The 26,960-nt window shown below is 39.6% G+C and overlaps 1 protein-coding gene across 13 annotated transcripts in view; it reads left to right on the forward strand.

The window, feature by feature from the left end:
* The window catches only part of LOC131677187 (serine-rich adhesin for platelets), a 945,885-nt gene that overhangs the window by 901,073 nt on the left and 17,852 nt on the right, over positions 1–26,960 (forward strand). The window lies entirely within an intron of this gene.

Here is a 26,960-nt window from a genome sequence, read left to right on the forward strand (position 1 = left end):
GGATATGAATGTTGGTTCAACAGACAGACACCCATCCAGATTTTCCAACAAGAGATGGGGTTTAGTAACGATTAAAGGGTGGAGGGGGATAATAGTAACTATCCCAGGCGTAAAGCGCACAGATAAAGTAGCTTCTTTTTATAGTCACACTACACACACTGCGCTCAGTTCCGTTAGTCCAACGAGGTTCAGGATTGGGGTGGGGGTGGGCAGCATGGACGGATTTGGCAGGGGTGTACTCTGGTTCACACATTGTGGGAATTTCGACGGGAAAGTTTTTGAACAATGTTGTCCAGAATCAGAACTACACCCCTGCTCGTTAGTGGAGTGCCGGGAATGGTTCACGTGCTACTCCCGATGGACTCGCAGCAAACATCAACAACAATAGCCAACTGGCTGGAATACCAAATGATGTTTTATTCATGAATCGGTCCTCCTGCCTGTGTGTATCTAAATCTATGGACACGGTACTCGATCCCGACACACTTCACTGCTAGTGCCATCCTCCTTTCTATCTCTCTTTCTGTCCCTCTACCTTTCCGGAACGACCGAAAGGGGTTGATTTTTCTGCTGCTCATTTTTTTTTTTGTTCTCCTCCTCATTGTGTGGTGGTGCAGAGATCGCTGGCCTTGATATTGCTGCTGCTATACGACGACCGCCGGATGTTAATGCAGCAGAGCAGCGGCAGCTTCAGGCTCTGCACCATCCGTTGTTGTGCTGCCGCGCAATCGTTTAAGCTTTTTTACTTTTTTTTTGTTTAGTGTATTAAACTTGACGGGCAATGGGAGAGGGTTTCGGACTGGCGAATTAGCATCTTTCATTTTTTGTTATTGGTGTCCTGCACGAGGATACACATACGGACTCTGTTTCCATCTGGATTAGCATATTTCGTAAGGATTCTGAAACTAAAATAGAGTAATACACACTTTCTGGTTTTGAATTTGATGCTCATTCCGGCGACAGGCATGTCAATGATCATTTATTTATTTTATTTTATTTGTGAGGCGATGCTTCCCCGGTTTGACGGTGGGCTCCAGATTACATTTTTTATGCTTAGGGACTTGTAGTATGGAGCTCTTGGGTTCTGGTAAAAGTTGCTATTTCTTTCGGTCTTTCTCACTTCTCATTTCACAATGGCTAATGTCTTTCTCTAATCACAACAAGTCGTCGTCAAGTTCGCACGCTTTTATCGTTCGATCCAGGTGCCGTGCGCGATATTTCATTTAGTTTTTTATTAATTCAGCTTTTCGTGTGTGTACATCAATCATAATGAGTTGCGAAATTTGCACTTTCGACACTTCCGCCGATACAGTTATGTGGACGTGTATAGGTTGCCCAAGAAAATTCCACGCCGCTTGCATTGGAGTGACTGTTCCGAGGGGATCACTGCGGAAGAAAGACAAGAGGGTGGACATCAACTCGTATCTATTACCGTGCTGTGAATCATGTCAAGAATTGATGCAGGCCAAGATTGAGTTCAAAGGGCTTATTGAACAACAACAACTTCTGGAATCACAACTGCAAGTCAATACGGAAGTAATGCACCGGCTCGCGTTTCAACTGGAGAAGCCTAACATAGTTCACGAAGCGATCGATGGCCTAGAAATTTTGCTTACAACAATAAAACAGGAATTGATAGCAATAAACAAAAACAGCAGTTTGACTGGAAGTGTTGTTGCCATTAAAAATCACATTACCTCGCTATTCGATACAGCAATGACGACAACGAAAAATAATGTCTATAGCACGCTGAAAACGGTAACGTCAGAGCTATCAGCTGAACTGCGCACCATGAATGATGAAATAAACCAGCTTAATCAACTGTCTCTGGACACAGCGGCTAGTATTACTATGACGTCAAACCCGACGCTGGGGATTGATATTCTTGACGAGCTTAAGCCTCTGTCAGCGAACATATCCCCCAGTCAAAACTTCACAAATTCTGCGCTAACTATTGATATCCTCGACGAACTTAAGGCGCTTTCATCAAACAAGTCGGCAAGTCAAAACGCTACATCATCGCTTGATTCATGCCCCAGTTTGGAAGCCGAATTAAATAACGACAAAAATATCGATAACTCAGGTTGGCGCTTTTTGGGTACAAGGAAAGTATGGAAAGCAGACTGGCGCGATTACGATGCACGCAAATTAAGAAACCTGAACCAGCAAAAACAGGCCGAAAAGGCTAGAAGACGTAAAAAAAGATCGAGGCGAAATAATAATAATAACGTTAATGAAAAAAACAAAAGCACCACAAATTTTCCTCGACCTGATCAAGAGCAAGCAGCGCGCCACTCACGACAGCCAGTTAATAGTAACCATACGAGTAATACCAATCGCAGAATCACATTTAGGGCCGGCAACACCCACTATAACAAAAACCATACGAGTAGTCACTACAACAATAGTTTCCTGCCACCGGATAGAGTGCTTCTTGCGGCTGCAAAAGATCATTTCTCAGGACCCCCCACGAACTATAGGCCAACAATTCAGTTTCAAAGAGGACCGACATTGAATCCCTATCCAGTGGATGGTTTACCACGGTCGACGATGCAAATGCACCCAACATCGGAGCGCTTGTCAACAGTTTTGTGTAAGGCGTGCCATTCTCAACATTCGTGTTTTCGACGACATTGACGCATTCCCTAGAAGAAGGAAATGACGAGGACACCGCAGTTTGCCAAGATTTGACGCCATTTGAACGACAACAAAAAGAGGTAATCTCGATTCCTCAAGTAGAGTCGTCAGTAGAAATTTTAATTTACTGTCAAAATTTTAATAGAATGAAAAGTGCATCGAAAATGAATGAAATTCACAAGAATATTTTAAGTAGCTCCTATACAATTATTTTGGCTACAGAAACTAGTTGGGACGAAAGTGTTAGAAGTGAAGAAGTTTTCGGGAACAGCTACAATGTGTTTAGAGCTGACCGAGACATTCATATGTCTGAAAAGAAGTCAGGAGGGGGAGTTTTAATAGCAATTACATCAAAATTTAATGCAGAAATCATTACTACAAGGAAATTTAAAGAATTTGAGCATGTGTGGGTTAAAACCCATCTGGCAGGTGAAACACATATATTTGCCTCTGTGTACTTCCCCCCAAATAATGCCCGCAAAGATACATTAGAAAAGTTTTTTCTTATTGCCGAAGACATTATAACCAAGCTCCCCCCAGAGGTAAAAGTTCATATTTATGGTGACTTCAATCAACGAAGCATTGACTTCTTTCCAGACACTGAAAATGAAAGCATTCTACTTCCAGTCGTTGGGGATAACGAAACTCTGCAGGCCATATTTGACAAAACTGCAAGTTTAGGACTTAACCAAATTAATCATGTTAGAAATCAGCAAAACTGTTATTTAGATTTATTATTCACAAACATTCTTGAAGACTTCTGTGTCACCGAATCATTAACTCCACTATGGAAAAATGAAGCGTTTCATACAGCAATAGAGTTTTCTGTATTTGTACATGATAACAAAAGACCCGATGACTGCGAGTACGAAGAGGCCTTTCAATTTCAATTGGCAAATTTTGACAACATAAAACAAAGACTAAGCAGTATAGATTGGCAAACGTTGTTTAGAAATGAAACAAGTATCGAAAATTCAGTAGACGTCTTTTACACAAAATTGTTTGATATAATAGTTGAACAAGTACCACTGAAAAAAATTAGGCGACAAGGCAACACAAAATATCCAGTTTGGTATAACGAGCAAATTACAAATTTAAAAAATCGTAAACAAAAGGCCCACAAAAAGTATAAAAAAATCAGAAATGAAAGGAATTTATTTAACTATTTGGACATTTGCGATCAACTAAACCTATCCATTAAAATAGCATTTGAAGAGTATAACTCAAAAACCGAACTTCAAATAAAATCTTGCCCAAAAAATTTCTTTAATCATGTTAAAAATAATTTAAAATCGGAAAACTTCCCTTCAAAAATGAAACTTAAAGAAAATGTCGGTGTCAATGCGGAACAAATCTGCAATCTTTTCGCAACCTTCTTTCAAGACATCTATACCACATTTTCTGAAGAAGATCGTGATCGCGAATATTTCGGTTTCTTCCCAGAATTCACCACAGACATTGGCGTCAATCATGTCAGTGTGCAAGATATTATGGAGGCTCTAAACAAACTAGATGCCTCCAAAGGTTGTGGACCTGACGGGATCCCACCCGTATTTATGAAGAACTTAGCGTTGGAACTCACAGCTCCTCTGTTTTGGCTTTTTAACATGTCGCTTGAATCTGGCATTTTCCCCAATTTATGGAAAAGCTCGTACCTGGTACCCATTTTTAAAAGTGGCAAAAAATCTGACATATGTAACTACCGTGGAATTGCCATTATGTCATGTATGCCTAAACTATTTGAAGCAATCGTTAACGAAAAACTATTCAATCAAATCAAAAACAGAATTACTAACACGCAGCATGGGTTCTTCAAAGGACGTTCAACTAATACAAATTTACTAGAATTCGTTAACTACTCATTGATTGCAATGGAGAATGGAAACTACACTGAAGCTCTTTACACGGACTTTAGCAAGGCATTTGATCGTATCGACATACCCTTGCTATTATTCAAACTGAAAAAATTAGGAATTGAATCAGGTCTTCTCAAATGGCTCGAATCATATTTAACTAACCGTCAACAAATAGTTAGATTTAAAGGGAAGAAATCGAATCCCATTCAAGTCACATCAGGAGTTCCTCAAGGCTCCCATCTAGGCCCTCTTTTGTTCATTTTATTCGTAAACGACATATCATACATTCTCAAAAACATAAAAGTTCTTATCTATGCCGACGACATGAAGCTCTTTTTAGAAATTAGGAACGAACAAGACATAAAGATATTACAGGAAGAAATACATATGTTTTACCTCTGGTGTAACAAAAGCCTTCTGCAACTAAACGTAGAAAAATGTAATGCAATAACTTTTAGTAGGAAACGAAATACACCTGACATTTCAATCACTCTAGGAAATCAAGTGGTACAAAAGTGCGAAAGAGTTAAAGATTTGGGAGTCATTCTAGATTCAAAATTAACATTCATTGACCATTACAACACAATCATCAATAGAGCAAATAACATGCTTGGATTTATAAAGCGTTTTAGTTACAATTTTAATGATCCATATACAATTAAAACAATATACATCTCGTATGTAAGGTCAATACTGGAATATTGTAGCATAGTTTGGTCACCTTTCTCAATCACACATGAAGAAAGAATAGAATCAGTACAAAGGCAATTTTTATTGTTTGCACTTCGCAAAATAGGTTGGACACGATTTCCTCTCCCATCTTATAAAGCTCGCTGTATGCTCATTAACATCCAAACACTAAAAGAGCGCCGAGAATATGCAATGGTTTCATTTCTAAACGATATAATTTCGTGTCGTATTGATTCAGTCGAACTTCTATCTAAACTTAATTTTTATATACCTTCCCGGCAGTTACGAATCCGAAATACATTTATAACAAACAATTATCGTACAAATTATGCCAAGTTTGGACCATTAAATCAGATGATGGCAACTTACAACAAGCACTGCGAAGCTATTGACTTAACAATGACAAAAAGCAAATTAAAAAAATATTTCAATTCTATTCGCTTATAAAGAACATCCTAAAGTAGTGCTATGTAAACCAGATAGTGTTTAGTTTAGTTATTAGTATTTTATGTTTTAAGTGTATACTATATTTTAGCGTTGTAACAAAACGGTCTACTCTTGTTTGACGACAATAAATAAATAAATAAATATGTCTGTAGCATATGAATCGTAAGTCCATCCAACCTTTATTGGATTAATGTCTAATTAATGGGTTGTTTGTCTTTTTGGTTTTTGTGCTTTCTCGGTGACACTCAAAAGCACACGCCAATATGCGGTTATAAACACGCATTCGTATATGCGAAATTAAAAATGCGCAAGCATACACGACACACAAACGCTCACGCGATAAGATGCACACCCACCATACAAATGCTCGAATCTTTCGCAATGATACAAACCCGGTCGCAAAGGCTCACATGTTCGCAATCATATCTCGACAAACATATGATGAGGGCGTATAAACCAACTGTCAAAATTTACTTCGAGTAGAAATTCCAGACAAATTGTTAATCTCCAATCAAAGATGTTGGTAGTAAACAAAAGAGATTTTTTTTCTCTTTCATCAACTGCTGTGAATTGTGTTCGGCTAATAGCGGTTTGTCCGGAATTCCCCAAGTAACTAATATCTGCGTTAAATCTACATATAGGATAGTCTTAAGGAGCCGTTAAGTCATATATTTTAATACAAAGCTGGTATTATGCCAGAAAAGGCGAAATATTGTGCCATCACTGTGCAGAGATTGACAGCCCGTTTTTGCCTTAATAATACTAATATATTGCACTAGCATATAAATGTCAAATTAAAAAGTCTAATATTGGCACTACTCATGTTTGGGGTTCGCAATACCGACCCTTTTTGGCGAGAACCGGTACTACGGTACTGAAGCCCTCAGCACCGGTAGTACCGGTAAAGTACCGGTACTCGAATATTTTTTTAAAAAAAATCGAAATAAGCTTCAAAGTGAAATTGAATGCTCAAATTGAAGACCTTATTCTCAGATGATTGATTGGTGCTGATCAAAAAAGGATGTTTATTGTTTTCAATTGATTCGGAATGGCATGACTCATTTCAACAGAAAATATTTTTCGTATGCGGCACCTTCTTATTTCGAAATCTAGGCCACTTTGAAATCAATAACTGCTAAGCGGTGCGACTTTTGTTGACTGTAAATGTATGAAACACTATTAACAACAGTAAATCAAAGCGAGAATGGCTGTAAATCCGAACAGGTTATTCGCATTTCCTCTCTTGATTTTCTGTAAAATGGTTTCGACATGCATACCAAGGCTCCTTGCTTTTCTGTAAACTATGAAGTTTTGCTGAATTTTCCGATCACCAATAATTAGAAATCGCTCCATTTGGAGTAGTTCACCAAGTCTAAAATTGTTAGCTACCAAATCGCTGTTCGTTCTTTTATAAATAAAGGTTAAAGAGCAAACCAAAGACATGACTTAGACCATAGTCTTATTATGCGCCACCCAGTGAATAATGAAACCTATCAGAATGTCGCTAATAAAATAATTCAAGGCAAATTTTTACGTCTCTTACGCTAGATGTGAATATATTGAAATTTAGTACAAGATCGTTTAAATTTAATTTCGACAAAATAAAGCAGGAATTTAAACATACCGTTCAGTACAACGGGAGTTAGTAATGGTTAACTTATAGAAGTTAATTAATATAATTAAAAGTCATCTTGCAGACCGATATTTTGAAACAGGTCCCCCAAGAGAGTCCACATATTTTTCATAAAAAAGTATGGTACCGAAAATACCGGTACTGGCTTTTGTTCAGTACCGGTATTACGGTACCAAGAATGGGTCGGTATTCCCGGGATTTTCGGTACCGGTATTACCGGTACCACAACCTTACTCATGTTATTAGAGGGCTTAAATTGGCTGTCATTTCCGCAATGGCTTTACAACGATTCCTCTTTCCTTTTCGGTATGATGAACAAATGACTTCTAGTGCATTGTAATGAAAATCCTTAACCCTCAAAAAAGCAAGCTAAAATTGTGACTTCACGAAGCATCGCTCCTAAGATCCAATGAAATGAAAAGCCTCTTTTTTGTCGTTTTACCAGTAAGAGAATCGATAACCCGAAAATGCTTAATCATTTGTACTGTAACTAGGCGGGCCTCTGAGACCCCTTGCCTTTTTGAGGGTTAACAGAATTTCGCTCTCACATTATATGAATAATATTTTATGATATTGTCTAGTCCTTCACGGTAAGTGTGCTACTTTTGCTCCGTGAATTGTGCATGTTGGAATTGAAAAATGAGTATGCCGAATATAATTTTCAAGAGGAGTTTTTTTTATTTATTAACAGATTAAGGCCGAAGTGGCCTATGCCGTATACAAAAGATTCCTCCATTCCACTCGGTCCATGGCCGCGCGTCGCCAGCCACGCAGTCTGCGAAGGGTCCGCAAATCGTCTTCCACCTGGTCGATCCATCGTGCTCGCTGCGCGCCACGTCTTCTTGTACCGGTCGGATTGCAATTGAGAACCGTTTTCACCGGGCTATTGTCTGACATTCTGGCTACGTGCCCGGCCCACCGTAGTCGTCCGATTTTCGCGGTATGACAGATGGGCGGCTCCCCCAACAGCTGATGCAACTCATGGTTCATTCGCCGTCTCCATGTGCCGTCTTCCATCTGCACTCCACCGTAGATGGTACGCAGCACTTTCCGTTCGAAGACACCAAGTGCGCGTTGGTCCTCCACGAGCATGGTCCAGGTCTCGTGCCCGTAGAGAACTACCGGTCTAATCAGCGTCTTGTAGATGGTCAACTTCGTACGACGGCGAACTCTGTTCGACCGAAGTGTCCTGCGGAGGCCAAAGTAAGCACGATTTCCTGCCACGATGCGTCTACGAATCTCTCTGCTGGTATCATTGTCGGCGGTCACCAGTGAGCCCAAGTACACGAACTCTTCAACCACCTCGATTTCGTCGCCACCGATGCAAACTCGAAGCGGGCGGTTCTCATTCTCTTCTCGTGAACCTCTTCCTATCATGTACTTTGTCTTCGACGTGTTGATGGCAAGTCCGACGCGCTTGGCTTCTCTTTTCAGTCTGATGTAGGCTTCCTCCATCTTCTCAAAGTTTCGTGCAATAATATCAACGTCATCGGCGAAGCCAAGTAGCTGAACGGACTTTGTGAAAATCGTACCACTCGTGTCGATCCCTGCTTTTCTTATTACATCTTCCAGCGCGATGTTGAATAACAGACACGAGAGACCATCACCTTGCCGTAACCCTCTGCGTGATTCGAAGGGACTCGAGAGCGTCCCTGAGACACGTACTACGCACATCACCCGATCCATCGTCGCCTTCACTAATCGCGTCAGTTTGTCCGAGAATCCGTACTCGTGCATAATCTGCCATAGCTGATCTCGATCGATAGTGTCGTATGCGGCTTTGAAGTCGATGAACAAATGATGTGTGGGCACATTGTACTCGCGGCATTTCTGCAGTACTTGACGAAGAGCGAACACCTGGTCCGTGGTAGATCGTTCGCTCATGAAACCCGCCTGGTACTGCCCCACGAACTCTCTTACAATTGGTGATAGTCGACGGCATAGTATTTGGGAGAGTACCTTGTAGGCGGCGTTCAGCAGGGTGATTGCTCGGTAATTACAGCAATCCAGCTTGTCGCCCTTTTTGTAGATAGGACACACGACACCTTCCATCCACTCCTCCAGTAGAATCTCCTCCTCCCAAATCTTGGTAATCACCCAGTGCAGCGCTTTAGCCAGTGGCTCGCCACCGTGTGAAAAGCCTTCGGAATAATAAGTATTTCACTTTTTTGATTCAGGTAACAATTACGGGCTGAATATTGCACAGTGTTTGAGTTGTTGAATGGATGCACTAAGGTTTTTTCACGGTTTTTGTGTGTCTTTTTACACGGCTTTTTGCGCTACTTTCGCAATTAGAGCAGTTCTTTGTATGGACTTCGTAATTAACACGGATTTAGCAAAAGTCCCTTTGAAGGTAAAAACCAAATATGGATGTTGGAGTAGATGACAAATATCGGTGTCTGACGCCATTTTGAAATCTAAGCTTGCAACTTTCGCTTAAGCGGATTTCTTAACAAACCAATCAAATGCGCATTTTTTGGAACGGGCGTGATGAGTAGACTCCAAATATAACTATAATATAACTATAATAACTGAAACCATTTAGGAAACCAAAATGGCGATTTTCAGTTTAGTACAATTCCCTATACCCACCATAATGTTAAAATTTTTGTGATGAATAGATGCCGGATGTCAATCCCGAAAGTCATATTATTATCCAAAATAACGACTTCTACATTAGATAAAATTTATTTAGGTTTAGTAATACAGTGAAGACTCGATTTTGTCAACACTCGATTTGGTCAGTCTTTTGACTCGATTGACGCCATTTGGAATTGCATCTCTATCATGTACTTATCAAACTCTATCTGAAAATATCTGTATTGATTGGGTTTTAGAGAATTCCGCTAAACCCGAAGTCGCCATCTTGATTTTGAAATTGGCATCAAACATCGACATTTTGCGTCTACTCGTCAAGTCCGTTCCAAAAAAAGCCCATATTGTGTGGGTTTTAGTGAATTCCTCTCGCAACAGTACCTTGAAACATTGCCAACGCATAATATCAACCTTCCTCTTCCTAACGTAAATGATTCTAATGTAGCGAGCGCTCTGTCCAGCGTTGATCCTTTGAAAGGGCCTGGTCCGGATTGCTTGCCTCCTGTGTTTATAAAGCATTGTGCCCGAGCACTTTCTGCACCAATAAATAGTATTTTTAAGCGTTCAATCTCGGAAAATATTTTCTCAATTGCAAGGAAAGAAGCTGCTATAGTTCCTATTTATAAGGCTGGAGATAGGCACAGTGTTCAAAACTACAGAGGAATCTGCTGAACTGCCTAGCTAAAGTTCTGGAAAAGTTTGTGTATAATGCGATGTACGCTGCTTCTTCCAACATAATCAACGAACGACAACACGGGTTTATGAAAAAAAACACTCCGCCACTTCGAACTTGATGACGTACACGAGCTTTCAAGCTCCAGCTGTAGAGAAGCGTCAACAAGTGGACGCTACATATTTTGATTTCGCAAAAGCATTCGACAACGTGCCCCACAACATTGCTGTTTTAAAGGTGGAGCGACTAGGTTTTCCTGAGTGGGTTACCATTCGTATTGTCAACCGGTGTGCCTCAAGGAAGTCACCTAGGGCCACTGATCTATCTCTTATTCATCAACGACCTCTGCACCCGCATCAACTCTGAAAAACTACTCTATGCTGATATAGAGGAATGGTGCTTGCTGAACGGTATGCAGATCAACATTGATAAATGTAAGATGATAAGTTTCGGACGCTCGGCTAATGTAAGACGTTGCGAATATACTCTTCAAGTCTGTGTCATCGAGCGGGTGGATTCTATCCGTGACCTGGGAGTGTTATTCGACAGAAAACTTCGTTTTGCCGACCACATCACTGCAAACACGACGAAGGGTTTTGAGACATTGGGTTTTCTAAAACGGAACACAGTCGATTTTGTGGATTTCTACGCACTGAAATCTTTATACTGCGCACTGGTCCGGAGCATTTTGGAGTACGCTGTAGAAGTATTGGTGCCATACAACGCTGTTCACAGTAGCCGACTGGAGCGCGTTCAGAGAAGTTTTGTATCTCAGAAAATTGGAATGACCCTGAACATATTCGAATTGGTTCTCGCACTTAATAAACACAGCAATTCGTTCAACTATCATGTCGTAATCATAAAAATGCCGAGTAAAAATCATTTTCTAGCGGGAAATGGGTTAAACGGGTTTTAAATAATTTTACTAAGCCGTCATCTTGGTTTTCATAATGGCGTCAAACGTCGATACTTGGCGTCTACTCGTCAAACCCGTTCTAATAATACCCATATTAATTGGGTTGGGAGAATTCTGCTAAATCAGAAGTCACCACCTTGGTTATTATAATGGCGTCAAACATCGGTATTTGGCGTCTACTCGATAGTCCTGTTCCAAAAACACACCCATATTGTTGAATTTCACGCCAAAAGAAATCATCAAGAAAATGAGAAAGACGTCATTTTTCCAAAAATCTTCTAAGTTCTTTGCATTAAAAAGAACTTAAAATAAATGCAAAAATCGTGTTGATTGGGAAATCCGCGCAAAAAAAAAACATTTCGACTTCAAATCATCAGTATTTGGCAGACTGCATTGGTCCCCATGTTTCAATTTCGATGCTTGCGGGACATCATTCGCGACCAGTTGTTTACTTGTGAATATTTTGATTGCAAGTGGTTTTCTCTGTCCAATGTATGTCATTTATCAAAATGAAGGAAAAATCATCAGAAGAAGATAAATTTTATAAACATTTCGAACAAATTCTTCCACTTCTGTTGAAAAAGCTGCCGGGAACCCCAGTGAGTCTGTCAGCAACGATCCAACTCCATAAATTCCAACCTAAATTCCTTTCGAAAGGAGAAGTTTAAACTTGAAACTTTTCGATTATTGCCGTTTAATACTTAAACGGCATAGCGAGATGGGAATCGAGCATCGAAAAGGCTTACCAACTAAGTTAGGAAAAATATTCATGGCAACGACTCCCGCCTTCCATGCCAACAGTGAACGAACCGGTTATCGCGACTCTCGTGTGTCACTTTAGGAAACAAAATCGCAAATGCTCACTTGTACATACACACACATCATAATGTAAGGAATAAAAAATCAATTTCACCCTTGTCCCTGTCTGAGCACGGATAAAAGGATTCCGCCGTAAAAGATATCAGTTCGGCACAGATTCGGTCGGTCCTTTTTCGGTGATTTTTGTAGCGATGACGCTACTAGCACTGAAAACCACGTGTAACGCACACCCCTCCCTCCTTCTCACCATTTTAAGCTCAAGACTAAATGTATCACTTGCCAACCGAAGCAACACACGAAAAAAAAAGAACTACAAATTTCCACCATTGTTCGGCAGTTTTCGTCGAGGTCATATACCTACCCATTTCATGATAAATGATGCGAAAAGCGTACCTTGGCAGAAAATGGGGTTGGGGCTCATCGGAACAAAGAACCCAGCACTGAGCGAGCGAGCAAGCGACCGACCGCCCGACCGGCGACATCCTGTTGCCCTTGGTTTTGATTTTCCCAGAACCCGCGCTATTGAAATGTATACCGGGCGTAATCCTTGAAATGATAAATTACCAACCGTAACGGTATATCGACATTAGCTATGGCAACGACGGTGAGGAACGGTAGCACAAAAAAAACTCCCGCGCCTGGATTCTACTTCCGGGCAGGTTGCCATCGTTTGCAACGAAGATGGTCGTTATGGGCAGAAAGAGAGGGTCCTTCATTAGCCGGTTGGCTATCTCTCTGAGCCGGAATGGTGAATGCGGTGCAATGCGTACTTTTGATGGTACGGTTCAAGGTCGCTTCCATTGTTCGAGCCGGTTTCCGTCGGGACATCAATGATGACTATTAAATGGTTCAACTATAACCAGGCTGAGTTTTGAAATATGGAAGTATAGAAATAATAGCAATAGAATTTAAAAAGAAATTTTTACAGGGAACTTTTTTCCAAAATGGTGGAGATGTAGAACAGTCTCCTTCAAATAAAAATCGATAGAATGATGTTTTTTTTCGACAAAAGAATAAAAGATCCATCCTGCAAATGGTCCCGCATTGCCCTGGTACGTGAGACTCGAATGACAGACGATTTAACGGTAAGGACCACGTTTAATGGAATCTCCCACGGGGCACGCTGTGAAAAGAGAGAAAAGAAGGAGGGGATACCGGTACGGGCTATAACAATAACGAGGGATCGTTTTTGGAGAATTCGAAAGGTGGACCGAACACGAAACGTATTTTCAGAGGCGATAATGTTGTACGTGATTCAGCAGCCGGGGAGATTAACTGAACGCGGTCATCGGAATTGGATTTGGGATGGAAATCATCGTATAATGAGTTTAACATGTAATTTTACAATCATTTTCAGATCATTTGGCATCGCATGTATCACTTTGTTAATAAAAAAAAATATATTCCAAAGGTACCCTTATCATAAACATTTAATTATTGAAATTTGTTGGCAAAACCATTTTTCTAATAAAACCCTGTATTCTGAAATTAATTTGACACTCTGCAAATTTATTTAGAACTATGTAATACACATTTTTATCGAACCTTTAACCATTGTTTAAATTTGAATAAATGTAATATAAAGAAAAGGGTGTCGGAGCGAAATAGGCTAAGTAAAGCAAGCATATTTTTTTCAATCCCTTCAATGTTACTCCACGATTTATTTGAAAAAAGAATTTATTTTCCGTTTTTTCTTCTATACATTGTTCTGCCCATAAAAGCATAACACTCCCATATTAAAAAACAGCAAGCCGAGAAAAACGCTGTTCAAAATTTACATTTTCATTGAGCCTTATGGATGGGACAACCATGCTTTGGAATTTTTTTTTCAACATTTTCTAATCAAATCTGGTAATCTTATTTGTGCATTACGATTCAGTGGTGATACAGAATACAATCCAACAGATAACTCATCTTCGACTAAAATCCATATGGGACTTATGATTTTATAGGCAGTGTTATAGTATACGTGTTCAACAAACTTGTGTAACATTTTTCGAATTTTCTACTTTGACTTGTTACTAGCAGTTGACAAGTTTGATGAACAATATTATTTGCTGTCATCATCTAAATTCAACGTGGACGATCTACATTTTCCATTATAATATTTCGACTTGGAATTGCATCAGTTAGTCATCATACGTTGGAGTCACGTCTAAGAAGGGTCAGTAAAATTATGCCACTGGTCCCGAAATGGTCATTAACGCTTAGACTCAGCTGCTAATCCTGTCGAAGGAGGTCAGATGTAGAACCGGATTGGAACCGGTAAAAGCCAGAGTCAAGTGATTTTAGAATTATAATTTCAACGTTCATTCGATTCTCTTTAAATGTGAATCCATTAATTTGCACATATTTAAAAGAAAACAGTAATTCTTTTCAATTACGTTTCCTTCTTTGCATCATGAGTTGCTCGTTATAGGTTATATTAAAACCGGCTGTAACTTTTTGCCACTGTACAGAAATTGTCCAAATTTTGTGCAGATTTTAGTTCACATTCTGTGAATTGAGTTCTTACCAACAATCTTTTCTTCCTCCCGCGACGCTTGTCAAGTGTGCAGTAGTCCATATATACAGCCTCTAGCAAAAGCAAGTGTCGGACTAACATTCCTTCCCTCTCCTGCTGCGTTTACGTTCGGGCTTAGCCTGCGGTGGCATTGATCAATAAACAACTTGGTATTAGAAGAAGTTGTACACTGAAGAATGATTTGTTATTCCCAGGCATTATCATGTATTGAATCTCTGTGCAATTTCAGGTAATCCCGATTATTAACGGAGTTGTAACGCGAGGTGGTCGCACAAGCTCAAACTCAGATTTGTCAACATTTTAACACTCAATATTGCCACAATGCTCAAGGTTTCGCAAAGTTACGTCTAGAAGTTCGAAGCGAGCGTATAATTACATACAGCCACTGATCAAAACATGCCAAACTAAGATGAATGTCAGCAAACTATTGTCAAAATCGGCGCAAGGAAGCTCTGTGCGTAGAAATTGACCAGAAACAGTTCCTGTGTGGTGGATGATGAATCATTTGCCAAAGCCGACATATTATTAAAATATTATCGTATTAAAACAGAAGAAAATGCGAAGATTCGCATCGAATTACCTTATTTGGCAAGCGGTTTGTAGCTGTGGAAAGCAAAGTGAAATTTTCGTCCCAATGTCATTTGTTATGCCACCCTGTTAAAAGGCTAAGAAATCAATTTTAGTTTAAAAAATAGGGCCGGGTTTATGTAGTCTGCATTCAATGTAATTTCATATCCTTTGTATATGAAAAAGACAAAAACATAATTTCAGCCACATCCGTAAGCCCTATCCCTTGATGCTAGTAGCTCAAAGGAAACAGAAAGCAGTTTTTATCTCCATCTCCTCTTTGAAGACATTCAAGACCAGTACTTTTTTTAGTAAAACGAGGGAATTCGTTCTTCTTACGCTTCCGAGTACCACCAAAAAACAACCACTCTTAGTGTACCTTAGATAACAATTTGCAGGGCATCATACCCGGAGACTCGAGTAATATGGGAAGAGTCTTAAACCGTACACTCGAAATTAAACATCAGAATCATGCCTAGTAGTTTACTTTAGGCAGCATTTTTGTCCGTGACATTTCCCATTTCGTCGGAAACTGTAGTGAGTGACGCTAATAGGGAACACTTCCGAGAATTACGCTGGAAGGTGGTCAAACTCGATCTATATTTTATTTTGCCGTATAAACCTAAAACAATCTTTGCTCACTTAAAAGTATCAAACCGAACGCTTAGCACGCGGCGCGGAAACTTATTTGTATTTAGGTATGCTTTGATTAGTGCTTATATACATGCATGTTGCACGAAAATATTTGCCTTGAAGGACCGCTCATGAAATAAAGAATGATAATTTTTTTGTTTTTCAACAAGTATAGTATATTTTACTTCAACATTATTCAACTCAATGATTATATTTTTGTTACCGTTACGGACTACCCAAAATGGCTGATGCGAGTGAGAGATTTTTTCAAGTACTATAACGAGATGCCGAAACAAGCAAGGTGCAAAAATTTATTCCGGGTACGGGTCGGGTCGGGTTTTTTCGAAACATTTCACACTTACCCGTATAAATATTTTTGAATGTTTGATTGCCCCGTTTCCGTAAATATCAGAATGAGATATGTTATCTTTGTAGAAAAATATTAAAACAAGCATTTTTTTTCTATTTTCACATAGGTGTGATACGGAATGCATAGTGATACATCCTTCTTTACAAAAAACACAATTATACATCTGTCTTACTTGCTACACCACGTAATCCAAAGGACCCTTTTAATACATGAAGAATAATGTGTGTTAATGTGCGTATCTTTTTTGTGGTGATCTTTGTGATGATCCCGTGATTTTTTGTGATAATCCATCGAAATACGACTTGAAATTTTTTTTTAAGTTGATTCCAAATAAATCATCATATATATGAACTCATATGATTATGATAAATTTGGATTCTCTCCCCAATGAGTATTATGCCAAATGTCCTTTACGCCAAACGCCCATTATTCCAAATGTCCCTTAACCCACCTCTCAATAAGCATTATGCCAAATGTCTTTATGCAAAACCCGTTATGCCAAACGTACATTATGCCATATGTGGTACACTCGTCGGGTTCGAGTAAAGTAGAAAATGTTTTTCTACTAACATTCGAGATAGAGTCATGATGTCAATGACAAAGTTATAGAACATTTTACTACGAGAAAGCTTGCTGAACTTGTAAACTCCAAAATGCAATGGAGTTGAGTTAAAGCGCATTGTTTGTGGGATGCCCCCAAAAAAATTTATTTATAACTTATTTCTGAGATTTTTGAAATACTTCAAATGTTCTATGAAGTTGTTGGAATTGAGAAATTACAGATATTTGTCGGAAACGTCAACATTTTTTATTTAAAAACTTAAGTGGATGAGTGATACTATATGCATCAGATTATCATTGCAAGTGAAAATAGAAAAGATAATTTGATTAGCTACAACTTTATTGAAGTCTGTAAATCGATCCATTTTTGTTGCGGGGAGTTATACTTTTAACGAAGTAACCTCTATGTATAAAAAATACTAAAACACTCTGACAAGGTGTTTTGTTTCTAATTATATCTTTCCTTCTTTATATCATGAGCTGCCCAGCATATGTCCTAAGAACTAAATATCTTATTTAAGAAATCTCTGTGTTTTGAGAATAATTTTATCGATAATTCCCTCGCGGGGATGATTCGCTAACGAATCGGACCACTATTCGTTTTTAAAAATTTGTGATTCTCTAAAATGGTGTTTGGTCATTGTAATCTTAACAAGATACGAAATAGGACGGAGAAAGATGGTCCGACAGGGTCCCAGCTACCTCGTCCGTTGGCAGAAAAAGTTCTGTCTGTTGACCAGTCAAACTTGCATTTTTCGTAAATTTTTGTTCCATGTTGTTTGATCTCTGTTCGACCTTGTTTGCACACCAAAAATGTAAGGTCAAACGGGTGGCAGAATTCCGGTCATGCAATTCATCTGAAACCGAAAATTCAAAAAGAATTTTTGTATCCCCTTGGCTACTGTCTGGCACAAGGTTTTCCAAAATTCGCACATTTGGCAAAATGGTTGATCTTCAAACAGAACAAAAAAAAATCCATTATTTTTGGTTAGAAAAAAAAACTGTTTCGTAAAAATGCAAAATTGAAAAAAGCTCCTGTCAGACGATAGCGATTCGTTTTTCAAACCATTCCCAAGTTGTTTCAAGTCGATAGGCGAATTAGTATCTGAGATATGTTATCAGTTGCAAAAACACGACTTTTGGAAAACCTGTGGAGTCGAGTTATAGCGGACAATATATGTAAAATGTTTCAGAATAAGCGAAATTGCACAGAGAATCAACGAATGGGGACTGGGAGTAGCTATCCATTCACAATCTGCACGTTTCGAGTGTTCTATACTTTGAAATGCGAATAACCCTCATACATGATTCAAAAGTCATCATTCACTCAGACAATACCATGCGTATTTCCCATGCGCATTAAATAACGAGTTGATTAGTTTCCTAGTTGGTCAAACAAACACTAAACAAACAAAACAAATCAGTTTGCTCTGTCTAAAAAAAATGTCAGCTCGTTTGGCATCACCCGGCGAATACGTGTTCCCTTACAATGCCATCAAATCGAAGAACTTTTGAAATTACTTATGTACGACAAAATATGTGAAAATCAGAATTAAACGAAATGAGTCTGCTTAATTATTTGCATTGAAGTAAGATCGGAAAAACTTAATTTCATTACCGAGGTGATTCATTTTCAAATATAGCACTGCTGAGCACTTTATAAAAATAAGTGATAAGGGACGCGGACGAAAATAGCTGAACATGTTTCAGAAGTGAAAAAATCGAATGTTTGAAATCACATTTGTAGAGGACCCGCTTAACAGAAACCGAGCAAATCTCTAGCACAAACCTTGTAGGAGTCGGACGAAAATCATGGCAATACCTTCCTGGCATAATTCTAACAGAAATGGAGCAAAAAATCCTGGCAGGAATCGATCTAAAACACCTGTCGTACATTTCCGGTACAATGCAAGTTAAAATACCAGTACCGTAAAGTGGCAGTACCGCTTAAGTTTACCGTTTCTGTCAGAATCGGTTCATGTATTTGATATAATTTTCTGCCAAAATTCTAGCAATACGCACACAGAATACCGACTGAATTCTACCACAGAGGGACGGGCATAGCGTAGTTGGTTAATTGATTGCCTTGTACGTAGCCTACCTGGGTTCGAATCCCAATTCCGCACATAGGATTTGTGATTTTTCTTAAGAGATTTTTCTAACCCGAAGAGGCGAATGACCTTAAAGTTAAAACCTCTATAATAGAAAAAGAAAAAAAAGTCCTACCAGAACTAATTTCGCATTTCTCAACTTTGATAAAATTGACAGGACGCGGTGATTTGGTTTTAGATATCGTAATCAAAGTACACGTAACCGGAAATATACTCCTAATTAAGTGCAATCAGACATTTTTTCAATGTTGCTAAATAACTAACTGAATGCATCAAAGGAATCGATTCAGGTTTGTAAGTGAATATGATTCAATTCTCTCTTAGAATTGAATAAATTTGCGCATCTCTAATTTCCACTAATCAGAAATATGGAAGCGGGTGCGAGAGTCCTAATTCTGTCGTCCCGGGCTTGGGATGCGCTAATTTCTGTATGAAAATACATTATACAAATTTCCAATGTCACAATATCAAAAATCTATATTTTTTATCTTTAGGGAACTTTCCTTAGAAGTATTTCTAAGGGATAGGGACGACATTTCGACATTTTATCATAAAATAGTGAACTATCGGCGTTCAAAATCTAACCTCCTTTCGTTACACATCTTTTTTGTAGGATTTACAAAGTGCACCACCACATGGAAAACGAAGACGTAGTCCTACGTCTAAAAAAATTAGCTGCAAACTGACAGTCCCCTCATGATGTTTGCCTAAAGGCCAAATTTCGGAAGCCGGATAACAGTCTACATTTATCTAAGAATAATTTGACAGCCACAACACAGAATTACTGAAAATAACACGTTTTAACATCCAGTGTGGAGCCCCCAGCCATCCGTAATTACCGCACTGGATAAAGATAACTAACCGTGAAACCAATTGCTACGGCCCAAGAAGAATTTCCAAATCAAACCCATTTAAACCTGTCATGGCGACAAAAAAAACATAGCAGTCCAGATGACTGCACTTCCATCTGCCGTCGCTTAATTTCCCACCGGCATCGAAACACGACGACACATCATCCAAGCAAGCCTAGAATAACCAAATCAAAAAAAAAGGAACCGTACCGCTACTTTCATCGAACATATACACAGCCGCCCAAAGGGACGAGAGGCGTTCCGAATCAAATCAAATTGTCGTATATTTGAGCCCTGTCTGGCGTATCTGCGATTTGGGGACAATAATAAAATTGCCATAAACATCTGTCAGATCTAATTGAGTTGAAGGCACGCACTCCCCGTACACTCAATGTGACAATAGGCAGTGGGGATGTATGTGCGCTGAAAGGGACCTTTCACCATTTGCCGCCCCAAGCCCTAACGCCACTCTCCCTCCAGGCTACGGAAAGATAAAATTCTGTCATTTTCTAAGGATTAATCTTCATGTGCTCGTACCTCCTCGGAGTGATTGAGGCTTCCCAAAGCTGCAGTAATTAATCTGCTCGGTTTTATGCGTTGGTGGTGATGGGGCAAAAGTTACCCAAACACCCGACTGTTTGTGTGTATGTGTATGTGTATGTGTATTTCAGTCAATCAAAAAGAAAGGGAAGAAAGTGACACTTATCATCTGGGATCGAGCTTGACGAAAACTAGGTCTTAGAAGTTCTTGTTTCACGTTGAGCCCAAAATCCTGGGGCTGATGCTGGTGGCTTCACCGACTGGCTTTCGGTATTACCCGGAATGGCAAGGATTGACGCAAATGGACAGAAGATTTTGATTGAATAGATAAGTTACAATTGAATTATGGCTGTCCGAATCGAGCTGGACCTGGCTTAGGGGGGAAATCCTCGGCACACACTGTGGACCGACTGGACAGTCGTTGACAATGGAGCTGGAACAAAAGTGTATGTTGGCTTGTTCTTCTGTTGAATTTGCGGCACAATGGATCTTTGTGTGTGAGTGTGTCATATTGGAAAGTTTGGAAGTGTTACACATCACTGTTTGACTAAAGATGATCCAGTGGCAGTTTGCATTAGAGGCAAGGGGTTGACAGTAAACTAGTCCAGTGTAGGAGGAGGATGAGTGTTTAGTCTAAAATTTCAGACTACATGCTCATGAATCAATTTCCCGATGGCCTTTACTTCATCAAGGCTTAGTAAAGGTTGGCTAATCCTTCTATCGGAACCCTTTTTCAATCAGAATAAGACATTCAATAATGGAAGCAAACTTTAGGATACACATAAGAAATCACTAACTCAATGCGAATGGAATTTCGATACGAACATCCATTATCTAAAGCAATTCCATCCAAAGTAGGACCTTAGAAAATGAAAATGAATGGTCCCTGAATTACTGGTGGGAAACGATCCGGATTTACGGCATTCGTATCGGGAGGTGGAGCACCTGATTTAAACCTGCTCTCTCGCTCGCTTCCACGTGCAATTTTCTCCGGATCGCTTCGCGTGATGCCAAGATTTATGGGCGCTATTAATAAAGATGAAAGTGAATGGACATTGATAAGACTCGTCCGGAAGGCCGGCCCCATGCTTTTATCTTTGCTGGCGTCAGAGCAAAAAGTCCGCCTCTGCCGGTCTACCTTCTTTTTCATCTGTTGGGCTAGGCATGAGGACTGTATACCTGCATCCCTTGGAAAAAGTCCTGGCAGTTGTTCAAACGAAGGGACGATGGGGGTAATAAATTGAAATTTTCATATTCGTTTCCAGAGCCCGGTCGAAAGCTTCAAGCCGAAAAGCACGAGGAGCCTTTCAACGAATTTATCGATTTTTCTGCGCAAAGGTACCTCTTTGTACTACCGGTGGCAAATCGGACTAATTGATAAACGGGAACGAGTGAATGAAATGTGTCCCCTGTGGCATGATCTCCGCATGGCCGTTTCAGTATATCAGCTACCACCACTGTCCGAGTTTCGAATCGGTATCATTGTGCCTAATCTGGCAGAGTGACATGTGTTATTAATGTGTTCAAAAATGTATGTCACTTTCATGAGCTTTTAGAGCTTGTGTGTCGCAGTGATGTTACCGATGCAAAAATCCTACCTCGTTTCGGGTGCCAGTTACTGATGAGACGAATTGGAAACGCGAAAGTTATACAAATTTTACTCTTCATGAACAAAGTGGATTTAATCCAATTTTGTCTCAGACAGTAATGAAGTGAACGAAAATTTCATCGCTCGAGTATTAGAATTTTAATTATGTCAATAAACAAAATGGTTGATGATGGTTTTTAGATAACCAAATCAGCGTTTACAGATTAACAGAAAACAAACAACTGCCGTGTTTATAAATTTGCGCTTTGAAGCTACCTATGTCAAATCTAATCCCCAGTATCATGATTCTAATCTGCGTGTAATATTTCGTACTAAACCATTCATTTCGGTTCCATCAACAGCAAGCTTTATGAGACGGATCTCATCATACAGCGCTTTTGAAAATACAAAACACTCGCACGCACTCGGATACCAACATCAAACGTTTTCTATTTCGATCGATAAAGCCCTTCCAGCGTTAAACCACCACTACCACCACCAGTACCACCAACGTCACGCGGCAGCAGCTTCAGCAACGCATTAATCAACTCTCGATAATGAGCTTCGTCCTATCAGACTGGATTGCGGAGTCCAATTGAACATTTCCACAAACAAACTCCGGCATTCGTCAGTTGGATTCCCACAAACATATGTAGTCGTTATCGTTTCACATGCACAAACATTGCAGCCCGACGAGAAGGACATAAATCTATGCTCGGTTGGGGCGCAATGGGGTACACAGTTCAGAAGAAAGCTGGAAATTTCCGTTGAATTAGCTGTAACAAAAAGTACTCGTCACATTTAAGGGAATCATGCGGCCGGTATAAAATTCGCATGCAGCGTTGCTAATGTTTCAGATTTATCTGGAATCTTCCAAATTTTCACAGCTGAACATACAGCCGGTCAAGTCCGACATTTTGCCAGATTTTTTAAAATTTTCTAGGTTTTTCCAGTAATTTTGAATTAATTCCAGGATTCAATTCTTAATCTTCTTCGTCCATATGGTTCTTAATATTCGTCCATATGGTAGGATTTGAAGAACTATCGATTTATAATATCTGAAAAGACCCTTTAAAGAAAGTGTATCTCTTGTATGTACTTGACCTGTTTATTAAATCTGTAATTAATTAATCAGGAATATAGTATGAATAAAGAAAAAAATCAATATTCGGCTCTGTCAGTAAAATCACAGCTACAGACATTCTGGCTAGAACAAAATTTCCTTAAAACCTATGTAAGCTTCCAAATTGAAATACGTTTGAAAACAGTGCTCATTATTGCCATCTACGCAACTGTTTGCTGCACTTGTTTGACAGCTGCACCCCAACTGCATTGCATCGATCAGTGCACCATCTGCATCTGCAAACGTTTACCAATCGTGTTTCAGACGTCTAATTTGTCCGGAATTGCAGTTGCGGGTATTTACACACGTTTCGAATCGAGCCCAAACATTTATTATCTGTGGTATAATCAACAAACTGTCAATCTGGGCAATCTTAACCCTAGAACGTTGCACTGGGGTACTAATGTACCCCACCCCCACGCCTTCTTTGGAGCCGTGTGAAGACGAAAATTCGGCATTTATCGACCTGGGACCCTAACCATATTTCAATATAGAGTTTCTAGTAAGAGTAGGAAAAGGTGGTATTAGCCAGTTTGCTTATAGCCTTCGTGTCAAAGATGGCGTGGGGTACATTTGTACCTCCTCAGTGTAGGTTTCCGTTAGCGTTTCGTCAGGTTTCGTGCTGTCAGTGGAAATGTAACTCGTGACAGTACCAGTGTAAATACTGGTACGTAAGTAACAATTAGTATTATATAATCGTTTTTAATCATTTATTCAATCGTTTTTAATCATTTATTCAATGCATTTAATTTCATTTATGCCTATTTTTATAATTTTAATTCAGATAGCTTCAAAATAGAACTCAAAATTGGTGACAATTTTTCGTTTCCAGGATATCAAAGATAATGTTCCTTGAAATAAATTACTAAGCTCAAAATATATAGTTTTGTAACATTTATCCGGAGCATCTAATTTCTTTTAGCGACCAGAAGATCTTCAGCAAATTATTTCTCTTTTTCAATCTAGAACAATCGAAATTTAAACTTATCAAAATCCAAAGTTTTCTAACTGCTCACCGTCGAACAAAGATTTGGTTGTATCAACTTGTTTTACCTAATACTAAATATTATTTGAATTCTTCTTCAACTCGTCAATTCGTACACGGTGTCTTTGTCGAACAACTTCATTCAAATAAATCGATATCTGTAAAACTTCAGGATATGAAAGGAATGGACTTTTCTCTTGCATTTAGAACCAAAATAATCGTTCAAGGGGCCTAGAACAACTTTTCTTTTTAAAGTTTTTTTTTTTGAAAATTTAGGTTTTACGCTAAAACTAATTCACATCTTTGCTAGACTAAAACTGAGTATCTGATAAAAACTTGATTATCTACACCGTTGTAAATAAAAAGCCAAATCGATGTAAAATTATCCGAGAAAGTTATCAAAATTTTATCAGCTTTTCGATTTGCACGGGCCTGCTGGTTAAAAAATGGATTCACAAGAACTTAAACAAAAATATTCGGTTTAGTTGAACAGTGCATCCAGACGAATTTAACTGTTTACAAAGTCCAATTTTTTTAGGCGGAAAAATGCTATTTTCAGATTTTCCCTCCCCATGGTGAAGGGGTTTGACGGTATTGCAAACATCATCAGGCATATTGTGTGCATCAGCGCTAAAGAACAACTGCTTTAAGATGGTTATTGCATTACCCCTCGATAGTGGTGCATTGAGGAGACCGAGAGGGCTTATGTGCCTTTTTTATGTTCTATGTTTCTTCATACTCTGCATCAGCGCATACAAACGCTCAACCACTGGTCTGTGCGAGGTGATGTGGCCGACCGGCGGGTCGACGTGCATTGACTTTTGCTGTGTGCCGTGTTTGCAAATATTGTTCCACAATTTGATGGCGGTATTCGTGGGCGGGGCTCACAGTGGGAGTCATTGTGTGCAAGGATGCCAGGTATATTTTTCAAATGTCTTCACATTTCATAAAAATGTCTTCATTTGTCTTCACTGACCAGAATTCTGAATCGGTTTTTGATATTGAGCTAGAATACTGCCAGAAATCAGTCAAGACATCCGAAAAAATTGTCTTCAAAATGAAAAACCCATCTTCACAACCTTTCAAATGTCTTCAAAATGAAGACATGTCTTCACATCTAGCATCGCTGATTGTGTGTCCATTTATCGGTCGAACTCGTCATTGTGCATATACTAATTAAATTAATTTAATAAGTGAATTAATTTAATAAATACATAAGTAGAAGCCTACTAGTTGTCGCTTTGTAATAATGTAGCTTTTCGAACTAGTGTACAATTGTTATGTGCTAGTCGTATGTCTATCTAGCAAGACAGAAGAGTGAGTGTATAGGCGTATAAGTGGACTGCCTCATGCCAAGACGGGAGGGTCGTAGCGTAGTATGTTGGGACTTAGCTATCGATACCTCATGGCGTGGCAGAGGAGTGAAAGGGTGAGCATCCAAGTCAGTCTCACACGGCATGTTAAGGGTGAGCACAAAAGTCAGCCTCACATGGTATGGTAGAGGCTAGCACAAAAGTCAGCCTAGCAAGGAATGAAAAAGGTGAGCACACAAGTCAGCCTCGCATGGTATGTCAGAAGTGGGGCCTAAGAAAAATGTCCCACATGGGATGCCAGGGGGAGTGACAAAGGTACAATAGAGTGGCACGATTGAGAGTGAATCAGGTGATAGGGTGAGCACCCAAGTCAGCCTCACATGGTATGGGTGGGGCGAGCACAAAAGTAAGCCTAGCAAGGAATGAGTAAGGTGAGCACACAAGTCAGCCTCACATGGAACGTAAAAGGTGAGCACAAAAGTCAGCCTCATGTGGGAGTGTTTGAGAGTGAATCAAAGTGCGATTGAGAGAGCACCCAAGTAAGCCTCATACAGGATGTATGAACGCGTGAGTGAGAGTGAATGAGTACATTTAGTACAGCCATCCCCCCAGAAGTAATACCGAGAGGTAGTTCCTGGGAGGAATGATGGCGGAGCCCAATGGAGTTTAGTCGGTATTAATGGCTGGTCACCATTCGAGTCCGACACGCCCCCAGTGCACCCCGTGTGGTTGATTGGACCCTACCAATAGCACGTGTACTGGGCTAGGACATAAAGGTCTTCTCCATTGTAAAAAAAAAAGTCGTATGTCTATCTATGTATGTGTTCGTCTGAGTATTTGTGGCAGTTGGGTCAGGGAATGGATGCAGAACTGGCGTATATGATAGAATAGTGGCTAATACTTCTGGTGATCAATTTGTGCATTTGCTTCTATTCATTCGGGAAAGTCGGATTGGATAAACTAGGGTACAATGAATTTACCGACGCACGTGAGTCATCCATTCCTGGCCAGCATAGCATGATGAAAGTCTAATAGCATGCAATTGTCTATTGTTTTTTTATTCTCCTTCGCTAGTCTGTTTCTTTTGTACATCTATTAGTTTGCTTTTCTATTATTGATGTATACCAAAATAGTATCGGTCGATTTATACACTTCTAATCAAGCTCTTAACATCTTTTTTCTTTATCTGGCATGTTATGATTCCTTTTATTAGTATATCTCTACTGTACGCTTTCTATACTCCTTAGCTACAAACGCTTGAGACCTTCGCGATAACACAAACCTGGCCACAAACGCGACCATGCAATTGCAATAATCCACACATACTTAAGCCCGCGATTTCGCCGTAGTATACGTAGCATCTTTAAACTTTCAAACGCGGTCTCAAACATTAACCCACGACTCGCGCGATCATGAAACGGTCACGTCCGGAAGTCTTACCTCGGTTCTAGCAGTCTGGGCTAATGTCTTCAGTTGAACCAATCAAAAAAGTGACGCTCATATTCACTAAACAACACATTCCATGGTG

The sequence above is a fragment of the Topomyia yanbarensis genome, chromosome 1, assembly GCF_030247195.1.
Source record: "Topomyia yanbarensis strain Yona2022 chromosome 1, ASM3024719v1, whole genome shotgun sequence".
Classification (NCBI taxonomy): Eukaryota; Metazoa; Arthropoda; class Insecta; order Diptera; family Culicidae; genus Topomyia; species Topomyia yanbarensis.